We start from the raw sequence: 10,323 nt of genomic DNA, 5'->3' as shown, positions 1-10,323 counted from the left end.
TATGGAGTTACGTTATGTAGGTTACCACACACATTTTTTTTTACTAAAGACACAGAAGTGTACTTACATTAAAATCTGGTCAGTAAGACCAATTATCAATTTGTTTCTAACTTAAATTACTAATGAAATCTTAAACTTAGGTGTCTACTCACTAGTATCTTTCCTATTATTTCTAATAACTAGCATTAAATTTAGCATGCATACTCGCACAACACTTTACTCTGCTTTTCACTCACTCACTATACCAGTTCAAAAGGCTTTGTTCTTTTGAGCCTTCTCTCTAGGTTCGTATTGTCGAGGAGCTGGATAGCCTCGACGTTTACATGATGATGGAGTCGTTGTTCATGGCTCCCTGCAAATTTCTTGATTATCTGATTGACGTCTTCCATCTTGAGGTCACGGTGAAGGTCGTCGTTCCTAACGTACCAAGGCGCATCTACGATGTTCCTCAGCACTTTATTCTGGAATATCTGGATTACTTTGATGTTACTAGGCTTGGCACAGCCCCAGAGTTGGCAGCCATAGGTCCATACTGGTCTCAATATTTGTTTATAGATTAGGAGTTTATTATTTATGGATAGAGAGGAATGTCTTCCCATTAACCAATACATTTTCTTGTAGCATATGCCTAATTCTTCTCTTTTCTTCTTCACGTGAGCGAAGTTTCGCATCAAGAGTGATCCCCAAGTACTTTGCTGATGTTGCAATAGGCACTTGGACATCATTTATTCTAATTGGAATATTATTAATTCTCTTATTGGTAAAATTTATATGGACTGATTTATTCTCATTCAGCTTAATTTTCTATTTTTTGGTCCATTCATGGATTTTATTTATTGAATTTTGTAGTTTTTCGTCTTCTAGTTCAGGTATATCACACGTGTATATTAGGTACAGGACTGGACCCAATACACTCCCTTGTGGAACACCTGCTTCAATATCCTTGAGATCAGTGTATGACCACACACATGTTTTTAATTAGTGAAATAAAGCAACATAAAATACATTCAACACCATTTTCATTACATTCCACATACATATACAACAATATAAATATAAATATAAATAACACTCGTTATGCCGACGATACAGTCATTATCGCTGAAAGTGAGAAAGACCTATAGACGCTACTAAATACAATTTTTTATATTGGGGAACAGTTTGGTTTAACAGTTTGGTTTAACAATACACATTAAGAGAACACAAACCATGGTTATCAGTAAGGGGCGTAAAATCATAACAAGGATCCAGATAAAAATTAAAAATATTGAACAAGTGGACAAAATGAAGTACTTAGGAATCTGAATTACTGAAGATCTAAGTCCAAATCAGAAATTTGATCAAGAATAGAGCAATCAAGAGCAGCCTTTTTGACGATGAGGAAATTTCTGAGTAACCAAAGACTCCATCTGCAAATCCGATATCGGATGGTAAAATGGTATATCCACTCTATTCTTCTTTATGATGCCGAAGCTTGGACTGTTAATGTTGACTTAATGAGAAAGCTGGAAGCGTTTGAGATGTGGATTTTTAGAAGAGTTTTGAAAATATTATGGACCGATCATATTATGAACGAAATGGTTTTGCACAGAATGGAAAGAGACAGAGAACTCTTGACCACCATTAAAAGGAGAAACACAGCATATTTGGGGCACATACTTAGAAATGAGAAGTACGAGTTGTTGCAGCTGATTATGAAGGGTAAAAATGAAGGAAAAAATGTTCCATTTGCAACTGGACCGGGTAGACGCTTTTAAGAAAAGCAGCAGATTGCGACGAATTTGTACTAGAAGAAGAACAATATGATCATTATAAAGGAACCGTACAGGAAGGGCCAAGAATTTGGATTTAAAATTAACCAAGAAAAGACATAATATTTTTTGTTGTGGGAAATACAAAGCAAACAGCAGAAGTTAGCTTAGAAGTAAATGTACCCACAATATATAAGGTATACCTATACAATGTATTTTAGTTTCAATTGTAACACCAAAACACATAAAAGTTACAGGTTCATTGTTATTTATTTCCAAGTTACCCAGTGAGAAATTATAATAGAAAAATGCAAGGTTGTCATTCTACCGGGGTAGGTACTTTCCTATTGGTATTTTTCACATCTCTAAAAAATTTCTTGGCAATCAATCTTGGAAATTTAATTGTCAAACGCCGACACGGCAACCTCTTAAAACTGTTCGGCAGTCATGTCTAAGTCCAGTGTAAGCCTTATCTTCCTTTGAATTAAGTCTAATGCTAATTAAATTCCATAACAAACTGTAGTAATGTCTCACCTTCCTTGGTGTTTGTACTATCCTAGGACCGATGGTGCGCATTCTGATCACAGCCAATGATAAATTACAGCCTATTTTTCTCAAATATTTCACTGGCTGTTCCAACTTCCTTGGTGGTGATTGTTCGGTGTCGTATATGGCGGATCCAAGATTATAAAATATGTTGTTTGACTATTGTACATGCCCAATAGACCTCTTATTTGGCCCTTGCAAATCCAGGTCTCTTGTATTAAAGCAAAACTGACCTTCTCACAGCCAGATTAAGTTCTACCTAAGCTGCCTTACTATGTTAAAGGCACGTCTGCAGTCATTTTATTGTATGCATCGAGACCTATAATGGTTTTGAAGGATACCTTTTAAAGTCTGTAATACGATGAAAATAAGCAGCGCTCAAAGCTTCATAGGAAACCTCGTCGATCATGTAGATCAGGATTTGTGCGTCCTCCCCATTCCTCCGATTTTTCAACAATCAGTCTTCTATCTTAAAATCTCGAATTGTTTCCTTATACGGGTTCTGATAATTGCTTCATTATGTTAAGATTAAGTACACTTGTCTGCTTCCTTCCTCAAAATCTTCATAGTCCCACTAAATCAATATTCCATTTTTTTGCTTAATTTTAAGTACATTTTACCCACAATGTACCTGTGCTAAACGTTATTTCATGGAACTGCAGAAATTTATTTTGACTTCCGATAGAAGTTCCATCCACAGCTTGTATCTGTTAGTTGATGCTAAGGTCTACTTGAGCCTGATCTAGTATCAGGATAATGTTTGTTTACCACCACCATTCTGAATACTTTTGTGCCATTGCCATACGATCTAGTCTGCTCGTTAGAATTCCTTGGTTTTTTAGCGACTCTTTGTTGCTTAGAGTTATGGTATTGTCTCGGGGTCTCTTTTTTACTCTCGGGTTTTACCGGTATACATTGTGGTCATCAAAACATAGTTCTCTCGATTTACAAACTGATCTACCACCGAAAAACGTGCTTGATGAATTCAAGTCTCATTGAATAGCTGATTTTATTTCATCCACATCAGTATGTTTTCATACTAATACCAAAGGTACCACTTCCATATCATCATTCTGGCTTTACAACACTGCGTGGGTTGCTCCTCAAGAATTTCTCTCTAGTCGTCCATATCCATCGCCTTCCTCCGCCAATTACGTATTCCCATATTTCTCATGTCTTTATCGATGTTATCAAGGAACCTTGTTTTGGGTCTTCCTCTTCTTCTCTGACCAATGCGTATATCAAGGAACGTTTTTCCAGCTGGGACATTTTGTTCAATCATGTCATATCCACCTCAGACGTTCTTTCTTAACATATTTTACGATATCTGGTTTCTGGTATATTCTATAAAGTTCGAAGTTGTATCGTCTTCTCCACACTCCATTGTCATTCACTGCTCCGTAGATTTGCCTTATTACTTTTCTAGATGATTTTCGAAACATTCTAACATGTTTTCATTACTTTTGTGAGAGTCCAGGTCTCTGAACAATATGTTAGGACTGGGGTAGCACTTCTTCTAGCTCATATGATAACATTATGCAAAATTTTCTGAAAGTTTTACGACTAATTAAATATCTAGTAGATTTTTTAAAAGGTCTGTTTATGCTTGACGACGTGTATCTTCTATTTTAACGAAATTGCTGGTATCTTTATTGTCAAAGTTATAGACAATTAAAATTTTTAAAATAATCGCCAATTTGGCAAAAAAACAAAGAGACTTTGATTTGCGCATGTTAATTTAGTAATTTAGATCCTAAAGAGAAATACTTTTAAACAATTACAATTCTCTATATTTATATTTGATATAGTTGATAGTTGAAGATAATAGCCAAAGAATAGAGAACAAACGGAAAGAAGTGGAACAAGAGGAACGAGCAGAGCAAGGCAAAAAACAATAAGATGAGTTTAAGATTTAGATTTAGGTATACATATATATATATATATATATATATATATATATATATATATATATATATATATATATTTATATATATATATATATATATATATTATACATATTATATATATATATATATATATATATATATATATATATATATGTGTATATATGTGTATATATATATATATATATATATATATATATATATATATATATATATATATATATATATAAGTATATTGAACTCTTTTTATAAATCTAATATTAACTTTATTTATTATAAAATGTTCTACACTTTACAACACTTTACGAGTTTATTTACATACATTTATTTATTTAATCTACATAGAAACACTTAAATATTAATTCATATACACTTATATAATTTATTTAATACATTCACACCGGTTACAATTTAAACAGCCGCGTGAATAATGCATTAATCGACACTTGTTTCAGACTGTCCTTTTCAGAATCTCAAATCGTCTGTTTTTATACCTGATTTGTTCATCTAGAAGTTTGTGCCCGCTTCTTTGACCTTCGGTCGGAACGCCAACGAATTTATTCGACCCTCACCTGAAAAGTACCAATCGCAGGTATAAGGGGGGACCCGTGTTTACAGCTTAGGGTATGAGTCACATTTATCGTAACATTGCCCCCCTCTTAAAAGATGGTTTCTCCTGGAACCTTGTCGGGACTGGAACTAAAACTGTATGCTGGTATCGGCAACTGGACCCTCTTCTACAACTTCCAGTTGTATAAAAATGACAAGGGACGGTTTTCTCTCCGCACCAGTAACTATGCGGATTGCAACAGACTAACACCTGGACTTCGGTGTCTTTAAAGATATCCCCAACCATACTTCGGATAACCCTCCAATCTAATTGGCAGCACTCTAACTTTGGCATGGCCTACTTTTGCACGTCGGACTCTAGTACGTGCTCTCTCAACTGAAGTAAGGCTTCCCATACATCTCGGTAGGTAGGTTGGTCACGGGCAGTGTCTTTTGTTACCAGGTAGAAAATGTAACGTGATGCATCTTGGAGTTTTAAAGCTTTCGCAGGAGCTGGCACTTGGCATTGAAGTTCTGCAACTCGACCGAACTTCCTTCGAAAGACGGATGCCAACCCTGGTGCGTCTTTGATACTGGCCGGGATGGTAAGAGCCAGTGAGTAGCCATCGGGAAGCGCGAGTAGATCTTGCTTTTCTTCAGTGGTATTAATTCCTCAAACGTGAGGTCAGACACATCTTGGACTTGGTTTACTTCCACTTCTTCATCTACGTCGTGGTCACCTTCGAAAGACGCTAGTCAGTTATGGTGTACTATCATCGGCTTTCCCCTCGGAATCTTGCTTATTCGGTAGATGACATCGTTGATCTTCTCCACAATGAGGTATGGACCTTCTCAAAACTGCTGCAACTTGGGAGAACAACCTTTTCGCTTCTTGGGATTATAGAGCCAGACTTTGTCGTTCTTCTTAAAGCATCCCTTTTCCAAGGAATGCTGAGGGAGGATAGATGGAATAAAAGCAAGGTTAGTATGGATTAGAACAAGTTGACAGGAAGATAAGCAAAAATGGAAAAGAAATTAGTCAAAAAACAAAGTAAAAAGATCAGATCAAGTAAGAGAATCTGAGAAGAAGAAAAAGTAATCGAAACCGTAAAGAAGAAGTAAAAAAACAACTAGAAAAAGTTTTATCCAAAAATTAAAGAACAAAACATCATCTATAAACTAAAGACAAGTAATATTAAAAATAAAAAAGGAAAAATTATTAAAGATGAATAACAATACAATACAATAGATGAAGTAACTGAAATCGTTGAGAACAACCCGAGTAACAAAGCACGAGATAAATATGGAATAAATCTAGAATTATACAGATATGAACGAAAAACATTAATAGAAAATGTTCACTGACTCATTAAAATAATATGGATATAAGAAAGAATGCCCAGAGGGTGGGAGAATGGGAAAATCGCAGTGATATACATTAAAGATCAGAGGAGTGTATCAATTACAGAGGTGAATAACGCTCCTAAACACGACCTGGTACGCACTCATAAAGTGCTATCAGCTATTACACAAAAAATACTCAGATAAACATCAAGTCAAGTAATAAGAAAATATTAGGGCTGATTTTTTGAAGGAAATTCAACAAACTGAGAAGAATTATACGCCTTACTTTAAAATTAAATTAAATTAAAATCAACTACGATTAGCATCCCAAAGCTTAAAGGCGAAACGAATGTATTTACACCTAACAAAAATGATTCTAACAAAGAGATGCACTATATACAACACTATTTAACAAAACACTGCACTACACAACAAGGAAAATTAATGAAAAAATAATAAAGTCAAGAGCCTGACAACTAGTGACTTACGAAGATCTGGTTATTATAGCGAAAAGCAGATATATAATATTACAAAAATTATGTACTGAAGTAGCGAAGGACTTAAAATTAATGAACAAAGATCAAAAATAATATAAAGTATAGGAATTATGAAATATAAAGAAGTAGTCGTCGGCCAGATAGTCAAGCGGGCTTAGTGTGCCGAATCGCATTAATCTCACTGTGAATGATCGCGGACGATGGTTCAGGCCCTGGTCAGAAAACAAAAATACTAACTTAGTAGTTTAAAATTCTACATGAATCTACTACTAGGACTGAAATACGCTGGTATATCGGATTGACCCATGGATGAACAGTACAACAAGGGATGCGGGCTTGTGTCTCGGTGATACTCCTCCATAGATTCCCACCGGAAAAGCGGGTACGCTTAAAAAACCGGAATATAGATAGCTAATTATAAGTACTGGCATTTGCAAGTAGAAAATGCATTTAGAAGTAGAAGATATTAGGAAATGATAAATGCCCTTAGCAACATTGATATAGTGGCCAAGATAAAGCAGCATAAACGAGTTGGTTGGATTACGTAATCAGGACCAATGATGAAGAAAATACAAGAATAGTTATGAATTGGATCATCATCATCATCAGTAACCGTTATTTGGTCGTTCTACATTCTTTAGGTCGTCATTCTGTGTAGAACCGACTTTTGCGTTAAAGTCACCGCATATTAAGGTTAGCTCTTTATTTGGAATGTTGGTAATTGTTGTTCCCAATTTTTCGTAGAATGCCTCGTCTTTTATGTCGCCTGCTGTACTGGTTGGCGCATAAATTTGTATAATATTGAGTTTATATGGTTTTCCTTCCAGTTTAAGAAGAACTATTATATTGTTCACAGCTCTAAATTCGACTACAGACTTTTGTAATCGTGGTGACACCAGAATTGCAACACCTGTATAGTTTTGGGTTTCGCTGCCAGAGAAGTAATCATAATTGCCATTGTGTGTTCTAAAATGGCCCTCTCCTAACCAATGCGTTTCGGCGTCCGGAGATTTCAATGTTATACTTTGCCAGCTCTCTTTCAATAACTGATAATTTACCTGTAAACTGTAAACTGTAAATTGTCTTTAGCCCTTATATGTTCCATGTACCAACATTAATTAATTTTTTGAGTTTTAATTTCTGTGGACCAGTAACTGAATTTCCACACGATGCCTGATCTCTAACATTCGCGTGGTGGATGGCCAATTTCGCATTCCTTGAACCGGACTCAAGGTAGCGCCGGTCGTCACCCGGACTGCGTGACTACATCCGAGGCATTCTCTTATCCTGCCCTCTCGCATCGCAGTATCACAAAAATTCTGCTAATACAGCTCCGCTTGTGAAAATCCAATGATAAGCCGGTCCACGATCATTTCCTATGTGCCTTATCTTGGTACAGCTGGTCGCTGCTGCCATCCGTTAGGAATATTAAACGACCTTACGGTCGAGGTGTGGGAAGGGAAGGATTTATGGGGGTTAGACGGATACAAGATTGGGACCTATTTTCTCCTAGGGGGAGCTTAGGAGAGAAACAGTAGCTGGAGTAAGGGCAGGCTTGCCAAGCCCTGAAATAGTCTATCCTTTACTGGGAACTGTAAAAGAGTACTACGCGCTACCCCAATATATAGTAAGGGCAATAAGAACAATATATAGTAAGATGGAAAAAAAATATGTGAAACAATAAAATGAAAATGGGGTCTACTATAATCTACTTTGATAATATAGGCCTAGAAAGCCCCTTGAGCGGCGTTACTCCACATGGAGTATCAAGCCACATATCTAAATAGTTCTAAACCATTTGAAAACAACCTTTTAACGTAATTTTGTTGCACGCCGCTATATTCACACCAGGGGCAAAACTTAAATTTTTTCAAGACATCTTGTAGGAAATTTAATTTTATTTAATGTTCTATAAACACAATTTTTTGAGAGATTAATGCTAAAATGTTGTCAAATACTATTTTGACCCCTTTTAAAGTTATAAACAGTGATGGAACCAAAAAATTGATAAGATTACTTTGTCATTACTGGGATGCTATTCAAAACATGAACATACATACCTACCGTGTATTCGATGAAATTCGTTGATAAAACTAGGATCGTAACATTACTTCATGCTTGTTTGGTTATTTGTATTATAATAGAGTACAGTAAATCATTTTATAATGATTACATCATAAAAAACATTTTATTATGATAAAACATACCATTTAATTAAAATACATAAAATAAAAAACAAAAATTTAATATGTCAGGTGTGGGGTTCGAACCCACGCTCCCTCTCGGGAACCAGAGCTTAAATCTGGCGCCTTAGACCGCTCGGCCAACCTGACTTACAAGTATTTGGTAAAAATAAAGTATATAATGAATTTCAAACTTGTGCAATATTATAAAATGTTATATTATGGAATTTGAATTTATACTGTATAATAAACTATAATTTTCTGTAGAATTACAACTAAACAAATTAAGCAAAAGTTATAAAAAGTTACATAAAAGTGAGTAAGTAGTACTTGCGAAAGAATTAAAAATCCTCCAAGAATAAGTTAAATAAATGTATTCCAGGATTAGAGAACCACAATAGATCACCATATTAAATCTAAGTTAAATAAATAATAACTAATCAATTAATCGAATAGAATCAGTTTAATAGCCTCAGTTTCAATTATTACAGCTGTGAACCCAAGGCGCGACGAGTTGACTGCCCGAAGGATTTTTATTTCTTTTTTTTTCCTCTTTATAAGCAATTATGCTTATTCATTAGTGGGTTGATACTTCTGTGGAAGGTTGTCACTACATATTTTGCACCGTCGTCCCATACTTCTACTGATTAGGGATTTATCTCCTGCTATTTTGATCACATGGATCTCGTCCATTATGCTTATGTCTTATGTGGTAATTCCATTTTTTTTGTATCCACTCATTTATACACTGAGCGTTACTTTTTCGTCTAATGTTTTCACTCCTCTTTCCATCTCTCAGCGTATTTCCTGTAATTCTTTTCAGTACAACCATCTTCGCCATTTCCAGTGGACTTTGTGTTGTGAATCTGTCAATTCTTGTTTCTGTGCTTATGTCATTATCGGTCTTACACTGGCTTTATAAATTCTTGACTTCAGACTTCATCCCAGTATTATTATGTCGGTTTCGCCATATAGTGTTATTAAGACATCCTGCCCATCTATTTTATTTTTGTACTTGATCTATCACTTTTCTCTCCAGGTCTCCATAGCTGGACAGTGTAATTTCAAGGTATTTTATTTCCATGACTTATTCAATACTGATGCCATCGATTTTTAGTTTATATCTGGTTGATTCTTTGCTGTTTCCTATTTTTATGATTTGCTAACTTGCGATAGTCTTTGTAGACCATCTTTATCTGAGGTTATCAATATGGCTTCGCCTGCGTGACGGAGTATATTTACTTCTTTGTTTCCCATTCTGTATCCTCTTTCGTTGTTGACACTTTTTATGATTTCATCCATGATTAAATTGGAGAGCTCATTCCGTTGACTGTGTCTCTAAGTTTTGTAGTTATCCATCTATTCTGCCTTCCATTTTGTTGTTTTGGTAGATGTTTTCAATAGTTTTTATGATATCTAAGGGAAATTCTCTATCTAAGGGAGTCTTAATCTGCCAAATGTTTTTTCAAGTCAATCAGACACTCGGTAATTCTCTTTATGACGAATATCGCATCTCAATTCACTGATATTTAAAAATTGTTATATTTAA

General features: G+C 35.2%; 1 non-coding gene across 1 annotated transcript; it reads right to left on the bottom strand.

The window, feature by feature from the left end:
* Positions 1-8,840: 8,840 nt before the first annotated feature.
* TRNAL-UAA (transfer RNA leucine (anticodon UAA)) lies at positions 8,841-8,924 on the bottom strand. The gene has a single exon. It is a non-coding gene; the product is annotated as a tRNA-Leu (tRNA).
* Between the last annotated feature and the right edge of the window lie 1,399 nt (positions 8,925-10,323).

This window comes from Diabrotica undecimpunctata, chromosome 6, assembly GCF_040954645.1.
Source record: "Diabrotica undecimpunctata isolate CICGRU chromosome 6, icDiaUnde3, whole genome shotgun sequence".
Classification (NCBI taxonomy): Eukaryota; Metazoa; Arthropoda; class Insecta; order Coleoptera; family Chrysomelidae; genus Diabrotica; species Diabrotica undecimpunctata.
Note: the sequence above shows the minus strand (reverse complement) of the source record. Positions and strands in the feature narration are given on the sequence as shown.